The sequence below is a fragment of the Colobus angolensis genome, unplaced genomic scaffold (assembly GCF_000951035.1).
Source record: "Colobus angolensis palliatus isolate OR3802 unplaced genomic scaffold, Cang.pa_1.0 Scaffold3, whole genome shotgun sequence".
Lineage (NCBI taxonomy): Eukaryota > Metazoa > Chordata > Mammalia > Primates > Cercopithecidae > Colobus > Colobus angolensis.
Window position 1 is genome coordinate 18,667,357 of NW_012116265.1, and position 11,380 is coordinate 18,678,736.

The 11,380-nt window shown below is 45.1% G+C and overlaps 1 long non-coding RNA gene across 1 annotated transcript in view; it reads left to right on the top strand.

The window, feature by feature from the left end:
• The window catches only part of LOC105517140, a 31,007-nt gene continuing 19,627 nt past the window's right edge, over window positions 1-11,380 (top strand). The window contains exon 1 of the long non-coding RNA XR_001002623.1: window positions 1-106. This is a non-coding gene — a long non-coding RNA (uncharacterized LOC105517140). The remainder of the gene's footprint in view (window positions 107-11,380) is intronic.

The window sequence follows — 11,380 nt, forward strand, 5'->3', positions numbered from 1 at the left end:
GGCTGGGAATAAATCATGGGTTAGCTGCCCAGAGGATTTCTGAGGGTGAAGAATCTTTGCTTTCACCTGGAGTTTGCTTTGCAGTGAATGGGCAACTTCACAGCAGGTGAGGAATTGGGAGTTCATTTGCTACTAGTACTTTGACATCCAAGGCAAGTTTGTTTGAACCTGGGGCTTCATCCAGCTGATGTCTGTCTGAGCTTAGAATTTGGAAAAGAAGGAAGCAAGAGGTTGTGAAATAGGCTGGGGAATGAAAGAAGAAAAAAAGTTCTTCAACTAGCACTCTACTCATTGGTCTGCGAAATCAACGGTTTCACCAAACGACAGCTCCAAGCCCCAGGGCATAATTTCTACATTTCTTACCCATTTCTGGCCCATATGGTAAAATGACCAGAGAATAATGCAGAAAGCTGAGGAATTTCAGATTAAGATGTTTTAGATTGTACATTTAGATAAGAGCAGCCCTGAGGCATTTATATCACATATCTAGTTTGAGATTAATTCAGCTGTATTCTTATCAGATATCTCTAGCCTGCTTTCTATTTTTCCATTGGTTTCAGAATTCTTTCCAGGAAAGAAACGACTTTCACATACCTCAAAATATTATTACCTTGTACAAGGGTCAGAAAAAACCGATTACCTACAGTTACTTTGTATGGACCCTGCAAAGTTAATTCCTTCTTAACTCAAATTGTACAAAGTCAATTATCCTATCCCTTGCTACTCATTCATCACTTTTATTGAGCACCTACTACATGCCAGTCACTAGACTCCACAGTAAACAGGCAAACTTCCTACTAACATGAAGCTTATAGTCCAGTATTGAATCAATAAGAAAACAAAGATGTCAGATAAAAGTGAGTGCTGGGCAGGTAATTTTTTTGTTTTTTGTTTTGTGTTTTTGAGACAGAGTCTTGCTCTGTCGCCCGGGCTGGAGTGCAGTGTCATGATATTGGCTCATTGCAACCTCTGCTTCCCCAGTTCAAGCAATTCTCGTGCCTCCGCCTCCTGAGTAGCTGGGTCAATAGGTGTGCGCCACCAAACCCAGCTAATTCTGGTATTTTTAGTAGAGACAGGGTTTCACCATGTTGGTCAGGCTGGTCTCGAACTCCTGACCTCAAGTGATCTGCCCACGCTGGCCTCCCAAAGTGCTGGAATTACAGATGTGAGCCACCGTGCCCAGCCTTGGGCAGGTAATTAAAATGGAAGAATATGTTGTGAACAAGTGTGTTGCTATTTTGGACTGAGTAGAAGAAGGTGACAATTTCCATGAGAAGCAAATGATAGCAAGGAACTAGCCATGAAAGAACAAGGAGCAGGATATTCAGGGCAGAGGAAATGCTTCCCAAAGGTTATGTACTGAAAACCATAAGTGCCAATCCCCCCATACCTTTGAAATCAGCCATCCTTGCAAGGTGCACCTCAAACCCTACTGTCTGACTTACCAACAACAATCTCCCCCTCCCTCCAGATCTTTGGATCAGTGCTACTAAATGTAAAAAGTTCCCAGCTACTCCCAGCTCACTTTCCTCCCTAGCTGTCCCTACACTTCCAACAGGATATGGATAGTTGTATTTTATTCTCACTCAATTACAGCCCATCTAGATCCTTCTTATACGTGGCTCCACACTAATGTTGATGATTGGTAAGACCTCTCTCAAAAGCTTAGAGTCTTAAGTGAAATAACTGAAAAATAGTGAAGTAAATCACCGACACCAGGCTTGGAGGTCTTCCAGGGCCCTTTTTTACAGGAATTTGAAAACAGGCACATTCCATTGTGTCCTTGATTAGAGAGCTGTTGACAATAAACAGAGTTCAGAATTTGTGCTGTAAAACAGCACACAGTGAACAAACCAAGGCTTTCTCACCCAGGACCCCACTTCCCTGGATTCTGGTGATCCTTACACAGGATTTAAGCCGGTACATTTGAGAAGTTTATGGAGAACTAGACTCTCAAAGCATTTGTTTTTCAAATTCTTTGTTATTTTGACTGCACTGGAGACTATTCCACAAGCCACTATCAGAATCCACCCATCTCTGGTTCCCGTAAATATTATGTCTACACAGAACTATGTGAACTATTTCTAAGCTGGAATATGAACCAGGTCTTGAAAGCTTGCTGGTGGAAATGACATAAGAAGAGCATTAAAATTTAAATGAGAGAAAATTCAGTAGCAAAGGAAAAGTGGGCTAAAGGATATGTGCATGTTTTGGTAGCTCAGAAGGTAGTTCAACTCTCAAAGATTGATTATTCAGCCCACCCTAGATTATTTAAATCCAGCAGCAAATGTATACTGGCTTATTTCTGGGGGCACTAGGGTGACACTTACTAACGCAAGTAAAAGAAGCTGAAGTCAATTCCCAGAGAGATGATTCCATTTTTTTTCTTTTTTTTTTTTTTTGAGACAGAGTCTCGCCCTGTTACCGAGGCTGGAGTGCAGTGGCGTGATCTCGGCTCACTGCAACCTCTGCCTCTTAAGTTCAAGCAATTATTTGTGCCTCAGCCTCCCGAGTAGCTGGGATTACAAGCGCAGGCCACCACACCTAGCTACAGAGAGGTCATTCCTAGCGTAGTTGGGACTGATTGTTCCAGATAATGGGGACCAAGAGAAGCCGAGGTGGCAACTGCCAACTGTCAGTGATTCCTGAGAAGGCAAAAACTAGGCAGCTGCTGCCATGCATCCTGGAGTTTAGGATTAAATTCAATCTGATTGGGAATGTCTTTTAAAAAGAGGCGGGGATGGGGGAGAGAGAGAGAGATAGGATCTCCCTATATTGCCCAGGCTGGTCTTGAACTCCCGGGCTCAAGCAGTCCTTCCACCTCCGCCTCCCAAAGTGCTGGGATTACAGGCATGAGCCACTGCACCCGGCCTGATTGCAAACTTAGGATGCAGGAATCTCCTCTCATCTTTGGCAGTCCTGTCCTCTAGAGCATTTGGGAAAAGGCATGGAACATGGAATTAAATATGAGCTACTAGCATTATCCATATGTTCTCTGCCTCCACCTCCCACTCTTCATCTCAATTCAGCCTACTTTTTATCCAGAACTCAAACTTAAAATGTCACATCCACATAAAGGACTTTCCCCAGCAGCCAGACTGAATTAGGAACCTTTTAGTAGCCCTCATTCCACCCTAGGCTTTTCATGATTAGCACTTACCACCATTTCTAATAATACATTTATTTAGAAAGCATTTGGGCTAATTTCTAAAAATTAAGTTCCACAAGAGTAGGGATCTTTGTTTTATTTACTGATGTACCCCCAAGGAGTTAGAGAAGCCTGATCCTAATAGCTGTTCATTGTTGAATGAATTCATTTAGTGTCTATCTCCCCACTCCAGGAAGGCAGACACCTTGCCTATTTTACTCATCACTGACTCTCTAGCCCCTAACACAATATCTGATATATAATAGCTGCTCAAAATATACTTCTTGAATAAAGGGAAATAATGATAGCTAATATTTATTGAGTGCTTGCTCAGGAATTATGCTAAGTGCTTTACAAATATTGTTATGATTTTTGTTGTTGTTTTGTTTTGAGATGGAGTCTCGCTCTGTCACCCAGGCTGGAGTGCAGTGGCGCGATCTCAGCTCACTGCAACCTCCACTTTCCAGGTTCAAGCGATTCACCTGCCTCAGCCTCCTGAGTAGCTGGGATTACAGGTGCCCACCACAATGCCTGGCTACTTTTGTTGAGATGGAGTCTCACTCTGTCACCAAGGCTGGAGTGCAGTGGCACGATCTCAGCTCACTGCAACCTCTGCCTCCCGGGTTCGAGTGATTCTCCTGCCTCAGCCTTCAGAGTAGCTGGGACTACAGGCACTCACCACCACACCCAGCTAATTTTGTACTTTTAGTAGAGACAAGGTTTTTCCATGTTGGCCAGGCTGGTCTCGAACTCTCAACCTCAGGTGGTCCACACACTTCACCCTCCCAAAGTGCTAGGATTACAGGTGTGAGCCACCACGCCTGGCCTACTTTTTATATTTTTTTTAGTAGAGACAGGGTTTACCATGTCGGCCAGGCTGGTCTCAAACTCCTGACCTCAAGGAATCCTCCTGCCTCGGTCTCCCAAAGTGCTGGGATTACAGGTGTCAGCCACCGCACCCAGCCTTGTTATGTTATTTAATATTCACCACAGTTTGATGATGTAGGTATATTGTTCCACTAGTTTGGTTGAATAGGTTCAATAATATTTTTTTTTAGTAGAGATGGGATCTCACTGTGTTGCCCAGGCTGATCTCAAACTCCTGGGCTCAAGCAAATTTTCCCACCTCAGCCTCCCAAAGTACTGGGATTACAAGTGTAAGCCACCACACCCAGCCAATTCAAAATAATTTTAAAATAATGATCTTATAATTTTCTAATCCACACCATATAATTGGGCTAAATATTTCCCCAGTGTAGTTGATAGTGCTCTGGTGACCTGCATAAGTAAATTTATTTCCCTAAGTACCTACCAGGGCATGACTAATAAGAGAGAAACTCAGGGCCAGGTGCAGTAGCTCACGCCTGTAATCCCAGCACTTTGGGAGGCCAAGGCGGGTGGATCACCTGAGGTCAGGAGTTTGAGACCAGGCTGACCAACATGGTGAAACCCCGTCTCTACTAAAAATACAAAAATTAGCTGGGTATGATGGTACGTGCTTGTAGTCTCAGCTACTTGGGAGGCTGAGGCAGGAGAATCGCTTGAACCTGGGAGGCCGAGGCCAGCAGTGAGCCAAGATCGCACCGTTGCACTCCAGCCTGAGCAACAGAATGAGACTCTGTCTCAAAAAAAAGAGAGAAACTCAATTTCATGGGCCTTAATTATGCTAATGTTGCTTGGAATTAAAATATAGATTCGGCTTCTAGAGACATTGGGCTTTGGAGAAAAATTTATCTATGTTGTGCTGGTTGCATTGGGTTCATATGCAACCACAGAACGTATAGAACGCTTCCAGTTTTGCTAGGGGACACTGGAAGCAGAAAAAAAGTATGGGCCAAATCTTGCCCAAGACGCTGGTTAAACCGGCTTTGCCAGTGTCTCCTGTACCTACCTGGGACACCAGCTGGAAAGCAGGTTTGTTCCATCCTCTGGGAGGAACCATGCCAATCCCTACCACTCTGCCCCATCTGATCTGGCTAGATCAGGCTTCGGGAAGTCAATAATCCCACCTTGCCAGGTAAAACCAGAAGTGTTCAGCTGGTACAGCATGGTTCCAGCAAGGAATAGACGCACTGAAAACAAACTGATCTGCCCAGAGTGGAAGTAATTCCAAGAGAATTACTCAAAGTATTATATTCCCCATATTGGAACCCATTCTGGTGAGATTATGTTATCCTCCTTTAACAAAGAAACTGGTGACCCAAAGAAGCATCGTGTGAGAAGTGGTCATCTTATCAGGAACATTAATTCTTGAGTTAAACTTTTACCTCTCCTTGATTTCTCTATCTGCTTTTGTCACTGTCAGCACCACCCGATAAATACTGAAAAAGAAACAGGAGTGTACAAGGAAGATAGGAAAAATAAAGACAAAGCAGGGAATTTGCATAAAGCTGCATGTCTTTGATTTAAAAGGGCTGTCCTTCAGTTTTAAATAATGTCCTTTTTTTTTTTTTTGAGACAGAGCCTTGCTCTGTCATGCAGGCTGGAGTGCAGTGGTGCGATCTTGACTGACTCACTACAACCTCTGCCTCCCACGTTCAAGCAATTCTCCTGCCTCAGCCTCCCAAGTAGCTGGGATTACAGGCGTGCACCACCACGCCTGGCTACTTTTTGTGTTTTTAGTAGAGACAGGGTTTCTCCATGTTGGCCAGGCTGGTCTTGAACTCCTGACCTCAGATGAGGTCTACTGGCCTAAACCTCCCAAAGTGCTGGGATTACAGGTGTGAACCACTGCACCTGGCCAGATAATGTCCTTTTGACTTTTTTAGTGTTAAAATGTCTTCTCATTTATGAAATGATAGTGATAATAAGTAGTACTTGTTGTTAGGTTAAATTCAAAGTTGGCAACCTGTGTCAATTCCCAAACATGTAAAAAAAACTTTGCTTGCCCCTGTAGTATATGGGAGCCTCTGGATGACTGCAGTGGTGTCTTCGGAGGTTTTAGGTGAGGATAGGGAGAAGCGTTTCCCCCCTCCTGTGTGAGTGGAACTATGGGTCTGCTGGGTGGGTTCCGAGAGTCCTGTGTCAGCAACTGGTACACCGTGAGGGTTGACTTTGACTAAAATGAATAATCTCTAGGATTCCAGCATCTCATTTCTCAGACCTACCCAAGAGCCCAGTGCATCTGTCTGGTGCCATCTCACCTGTTGGGGAGGAACATATCTAGTAATGTAATTTACAATAAATTTCAGGAGACTACTGCTCACAAGAGAATTTGTCTTTTAAGAGTAAGACCCAAAGGGAATGGCAAATGCTTAATCCAAAGAAATATATTGCTGATGATGGAATTTTAGGGACAGTGAGGGAGCATTCCTTGGCATAGGGCATATCAAATCACACAGATGGGCATTTATCCAGTCTCTCTATGAGTTACATCTCTTGACACTTGACCTTGACACTGCTCCATTTATAGGCCATATTTTTAAACTTTAAAATACCCTCAGATTTATAGTTTTTGAAGCCCTTCCACAGCATGACCTAGTATGACCCTCCTAACAGTCCTGAGAGGTAAGGAGGCCAGGTAGCAACATCTCCTTTTTTTTTTTTTTTTTAAGGAATTTCACTCTTCTTGCCCAAGCTGGAGTGCAATCGCGCAATCTTGGCTCACTGCAACCTCCACCTCCTGGGTTCATGCGATTCTCCTGCCTCAGCCTCCCAAGTAGCTGGGATTACAGGCACACGCCACCACACCTGGCTACTTTTTTGTATTTTTAGTAGAAATGGGGTTTCACCATGTTAGCCAGGCTGGCTGGTTTTGAACTCCTGACCTTAGGTGATCCACCTGCCTCAGCCTCCCAAAGTGCTGGGATCACAGACGTGAGCCACCGCACCTGGCCACGTCTCCATTTTTATATCTGAGGAAAGCCAGACTTGAAGAGCATGAGTGGAAGAGTGAATTCCATCATGACTGAGATATAAAGGAGGATAGTGTGCACCCAGACCTTGAAAGGCCAGGTAGGTCACGGCTCCTACACATCTTGGCCTGGGCCAAGGCCTCTTCTTTGCCAGGGAAACCTGGCAAGTGGAGGCTTCACTCAGCACTAAGATGGAGAGGTGTTGAGGGAAAATATACCCACAAATAATAATCAAGCATTTATACAGCATTTAGTATTTCCATACCACCAACTAATAATCACTGTATCATTGCAATCCTCTTGGGTTAAAGCAAACGTGTGGGGTCAGTGAGTTTGCCAGAACCCATTTTATAGATGAGGAAATAGGTTGGGAGATTAATCATCTTGTGGTTTAAGGAAGTCAGCAACATAGAAGGATATCATGGTCCTTATGTTGAATCTGGTCATCTAAACAGAGAGGCTCAGCCGAAACACAGGGCAGCAAAAGAATATGCATGTGTGTGTGCATGCAAGCATATATGAAACAAACTGCTTCTCATGATACCATCAAAACGATATCTATCTGGTATTTCCTAGACTAAAAATTCCCTGGGTCCCACATCACGATCCATGGCCATGTTTGGGTCAAACATAAAGAAAGAACTGGCCTGGCCGGGTGTGGTGGCTCACATTTGTAATCCTAGCACTTTGGGAGGCTGAGGCAGGTGGATTGCCTGAGCTCAGGAGTTCAAGACCAGCCTGGGGAATACAGTGAAACCCTGTCTCTACTAAAAACACAAAAAATTAGCCGGGAGTGGCAGTGTGTGCCTGTAATCCCAGCTACTTGGGAGGCTGAAGCAGGAGAATTGCTTGAACCTGGGAGACGGAGGTTGCAGTGAGCTGAGATCGTGCCACTGCACTCCAGCCTGAGCGACAGAGCAAGATTCCATCGAGAGAGAGAGAGAGAGAGAGGAAGAAGGAAGGAAGGAAGGAAGGAAGGAAGGAAGGAAGGAAGGAAGAAAGGAACGAAGGAAGGAAGAAAGGAAAGAAGGAAGGAAGGAAGGAGGCAGGAAGGCAGGAAAGAAGGAAAGAAGGAAAAGAAGGAAGGAAATAAAAAAAGAAAGAACTGGCCAGGCACAGTGGCTCATGCCTGTAATCCCAGCAGCACTTTGGGAGGCCAAGGTGGGCAGATCATTTGAGGTCAGGAGTTCAAGACTAGCTTGGCCAATATGGCAAAACCTGTCTCTACTAAAAATACAAAAATTAGCCTGACATTGTGGCAGGCGCCTGTAATCCCAGCTACTTAGGAGGCTGAGGCAGGAGAATCACTTCAACCTGAGAGGTGGAGGTTGCAGTGAGCCAAGATCCTGCCACTGCACTCCAGCCTGGGTGACAGAGCGAGACTGTCTCAAAAAAAAAAACACAAACTAAGAATGGGAAATGGAGAAGGACATGGAAGTTTGGAGGTTATAACTGATGCTGCCCTTGGACAGAGTCATAAAATCAGTTCATATACTAGAATCAAATCGAGGCACTTAGATATTTTGTCATCTTTCACCTTCCTCCCCTCTTCTTCATCTACACTGAGAAAATGCCCTCATTCACCTCTTCCAGCTTTTCAGGTCATCTTCAATGTACAGCGTAAATATTATCTCATTATTCCTCTTTCAGTGTAACCCAGATATATTGGCTCTCAGAGACCAAGACATGCTATATTCCTGGAAACATAAAGAGATGATAGAATTAGAAAGGGATGTTTGATGGTCTAAAAAGGATCTTATATCAGGCTTTCAAATATTCCCTGGCAGTGTCAGGACAGAAGGGAGACTAGCCTAGCAATTTAATATATTTACTGGGTAAATAGTAAGCACTTGCAGTCCCTGACTTAATCAGAATGAAGTTCATTACGATAAAGAGCTGTCCCCTTTGGTCCTGTTTGCATTAAACAGGCTCTCAATTTCATTTAATTTCACTCACATCTCCGAAGGAAATTATAGACTGTGAGGCTAGCCAAAGAGTCGGCGGCGAGGACAGATAGCAAGGATATCCACCAGAGGAGATAGAGGAAAGGAGGTAGTGGGCTAAGATGCGAGCATAGAGGACAGATATTCTCCTTATCAACCCCAATCAATGAAACTAATTTTACTTTCTTGTTTTTAACTTGACGTTTGTATCAGTCTCTGTCTCTCTCTGGTTTTTAAAAACATCTTATCAGGTCATCTAAACCTTTTATGAAACATTTCAGACTTGTACGTGCATGAGCTGGTGAAGATTTATTATATTTGACACCATAACTACAGATTTTAAGGCATTCTTGTAAGCACAACTTGACTGAAACCCCTGAGGCTAGATCGCTATCTTTTGCCAGATGTTAACTTGGTTTCACTGATGGAAACCCAGGGTAAGGTTAAAACTGTTTCTGGACACATTCATACCTTGGAATGTTTAACTCCATCAGTATATTAGTATTCGATATCAAGAAACCTGGGCTCTTGATCTGTAATACTCTGTTCATCTCTGTCCTCAATTTCTTTCTGTTTCTATTGGAGAAATCAAATGGTCCCCTCGATTTGAATTAAAACAGGCGGAGAGGAAATAATAAGATCCAATGAGCCCATAAATAGAAGTACCCACCCAGGTCCTTTGGGATTCTTTAGTATCTATTCAGGCTACAAGAAATCTGCCCATCTCTGGGTGGGAATACGGATAAATGATGTCATTCAACAGAATTAGGACCAGACGGGGAAACGTATCCAAATCCTGCAGGGGGTAGCACTGAATGCCGGCCTCCGAGTGCTCTCAAGCATAAACAAGAGTAACCGTGAAAGCAACACAGTTTCTGGGATGTGGCTGAGAGGGTAACGGCACTTCTTGAGATGTGCTGGGGGGTGGAAGCCGAGGTTATAACACCAAATATTGGGTTGTGACAGACGCCGGATATGAGGGCCATGATTCCACAATGGACTAGAGCACAGTGGATCTATGTCATCTGCTGGGCTGTAATCGGTGGGAGCAAGCTGCACGTTCAGCACGTTTTCTCCTGGATCACATCCTTGGCGACCGATCTAGACCTCAGCCTCCAGGATCTGTTAGAGAAATAAACAAGTGGGAGACAACAACCAAAACAGCAATACAGTCGAGCGGGCGCGGGAGACGAAACTCCGCCTTTGGAAGCCTGGGGCCAATCAGAAGCCTGTTGCTGGGGCCTGGTGTTTGGCCGCCTGACGTAACCATGGAGACGGAAGAACGTTACACACTAAACACAGGCGACGTTGACGTCTATGCATTATATCCATGGAGACGACAGAGTAAACGTCATCCCCCCACACCTCCCCGCCTCCCTTAGCGCCAGGGGCGGAGGGAGCGACGCAGGCGCCGCCGTCACGTGCTGGACTCCGGGAGCGAAGCCGGGTGGGAGGGGCCTGTTGCTATGACTGCAGCTGCGGCTGTTTGGAGCTGCAATTAGAAAGTGCTGAAGTAGCAGTAGAGCCAGAACCGATTCTGGAACAGCTTCTCCAGCCCCCGGGCCAGAGAGGGTTCCCCAGCCCCTGGAAGGCCAGGACACCCCCTGGGCTGTCCCAGCACGCCTCAGCCTCAGGTCCTAAGCCAACATCTCTCTGCGCTGCCTGTGACTCCAGACTGAGGGCCAAACCGAGACCACTCCCTCCACCCTCAGTTGGCCATAATTGTCAGGGTGACCTCCCCGACCGACCGTCTCCTCCAGACAGCAGCCCACAGAACAGCCACCGACCAAACTGCCTTGCTCATGAGACAGGAGCAAAACCAGCTTAGAAAATTTTCTCACTGTTAGAGTAAACCCCAGAATTCTCCCAGAAAGGAGAAGCATAAGGAACTTTGCGTTTATCTTTTATACGTTAAAAGCAGCAGAACTTGAGACATTCATTCCTTGGAGCTTTGTTGAAGAATTGAGGAAGGGGTGCTTAATAATCCCATTCAAGAATAGTTCCTCTCGAAGGGAGAGAAAACTCAGAAATCCCTGAGTACTGTGATACTCAAAAATGGGAAGGCCTGGAAAAACCTAAGTCAATAAAAACTGAAGCTTAAATTTCTACATTGCTTGATTTCATCTCGACTGCACAAGCCAACAGAGTGTGAGAAATCTCTCTGCGTGCCAGCCTCCTTTTTCCTCACACAACTCTGGAAACAGTTATAGGAAGATTGCAGCAACAAATTGTAAACAAAACCAGGTCAAGAAACAGAGGAGAGGGCCGGGCATGGTGGCTCAGGCCTGTAATCCCAGCACTTTGGGAAGCTGAGGCAGGTGGATCTCCTGAAGTCTGGAGTTCGAGACCAGCCTGGGCAACATGGCGAAACCTCCTCTCTAATAAAAACAAAACACAAAAAAATTAGCCAGGCGTGGTGGCAGGTGCCTGTAATC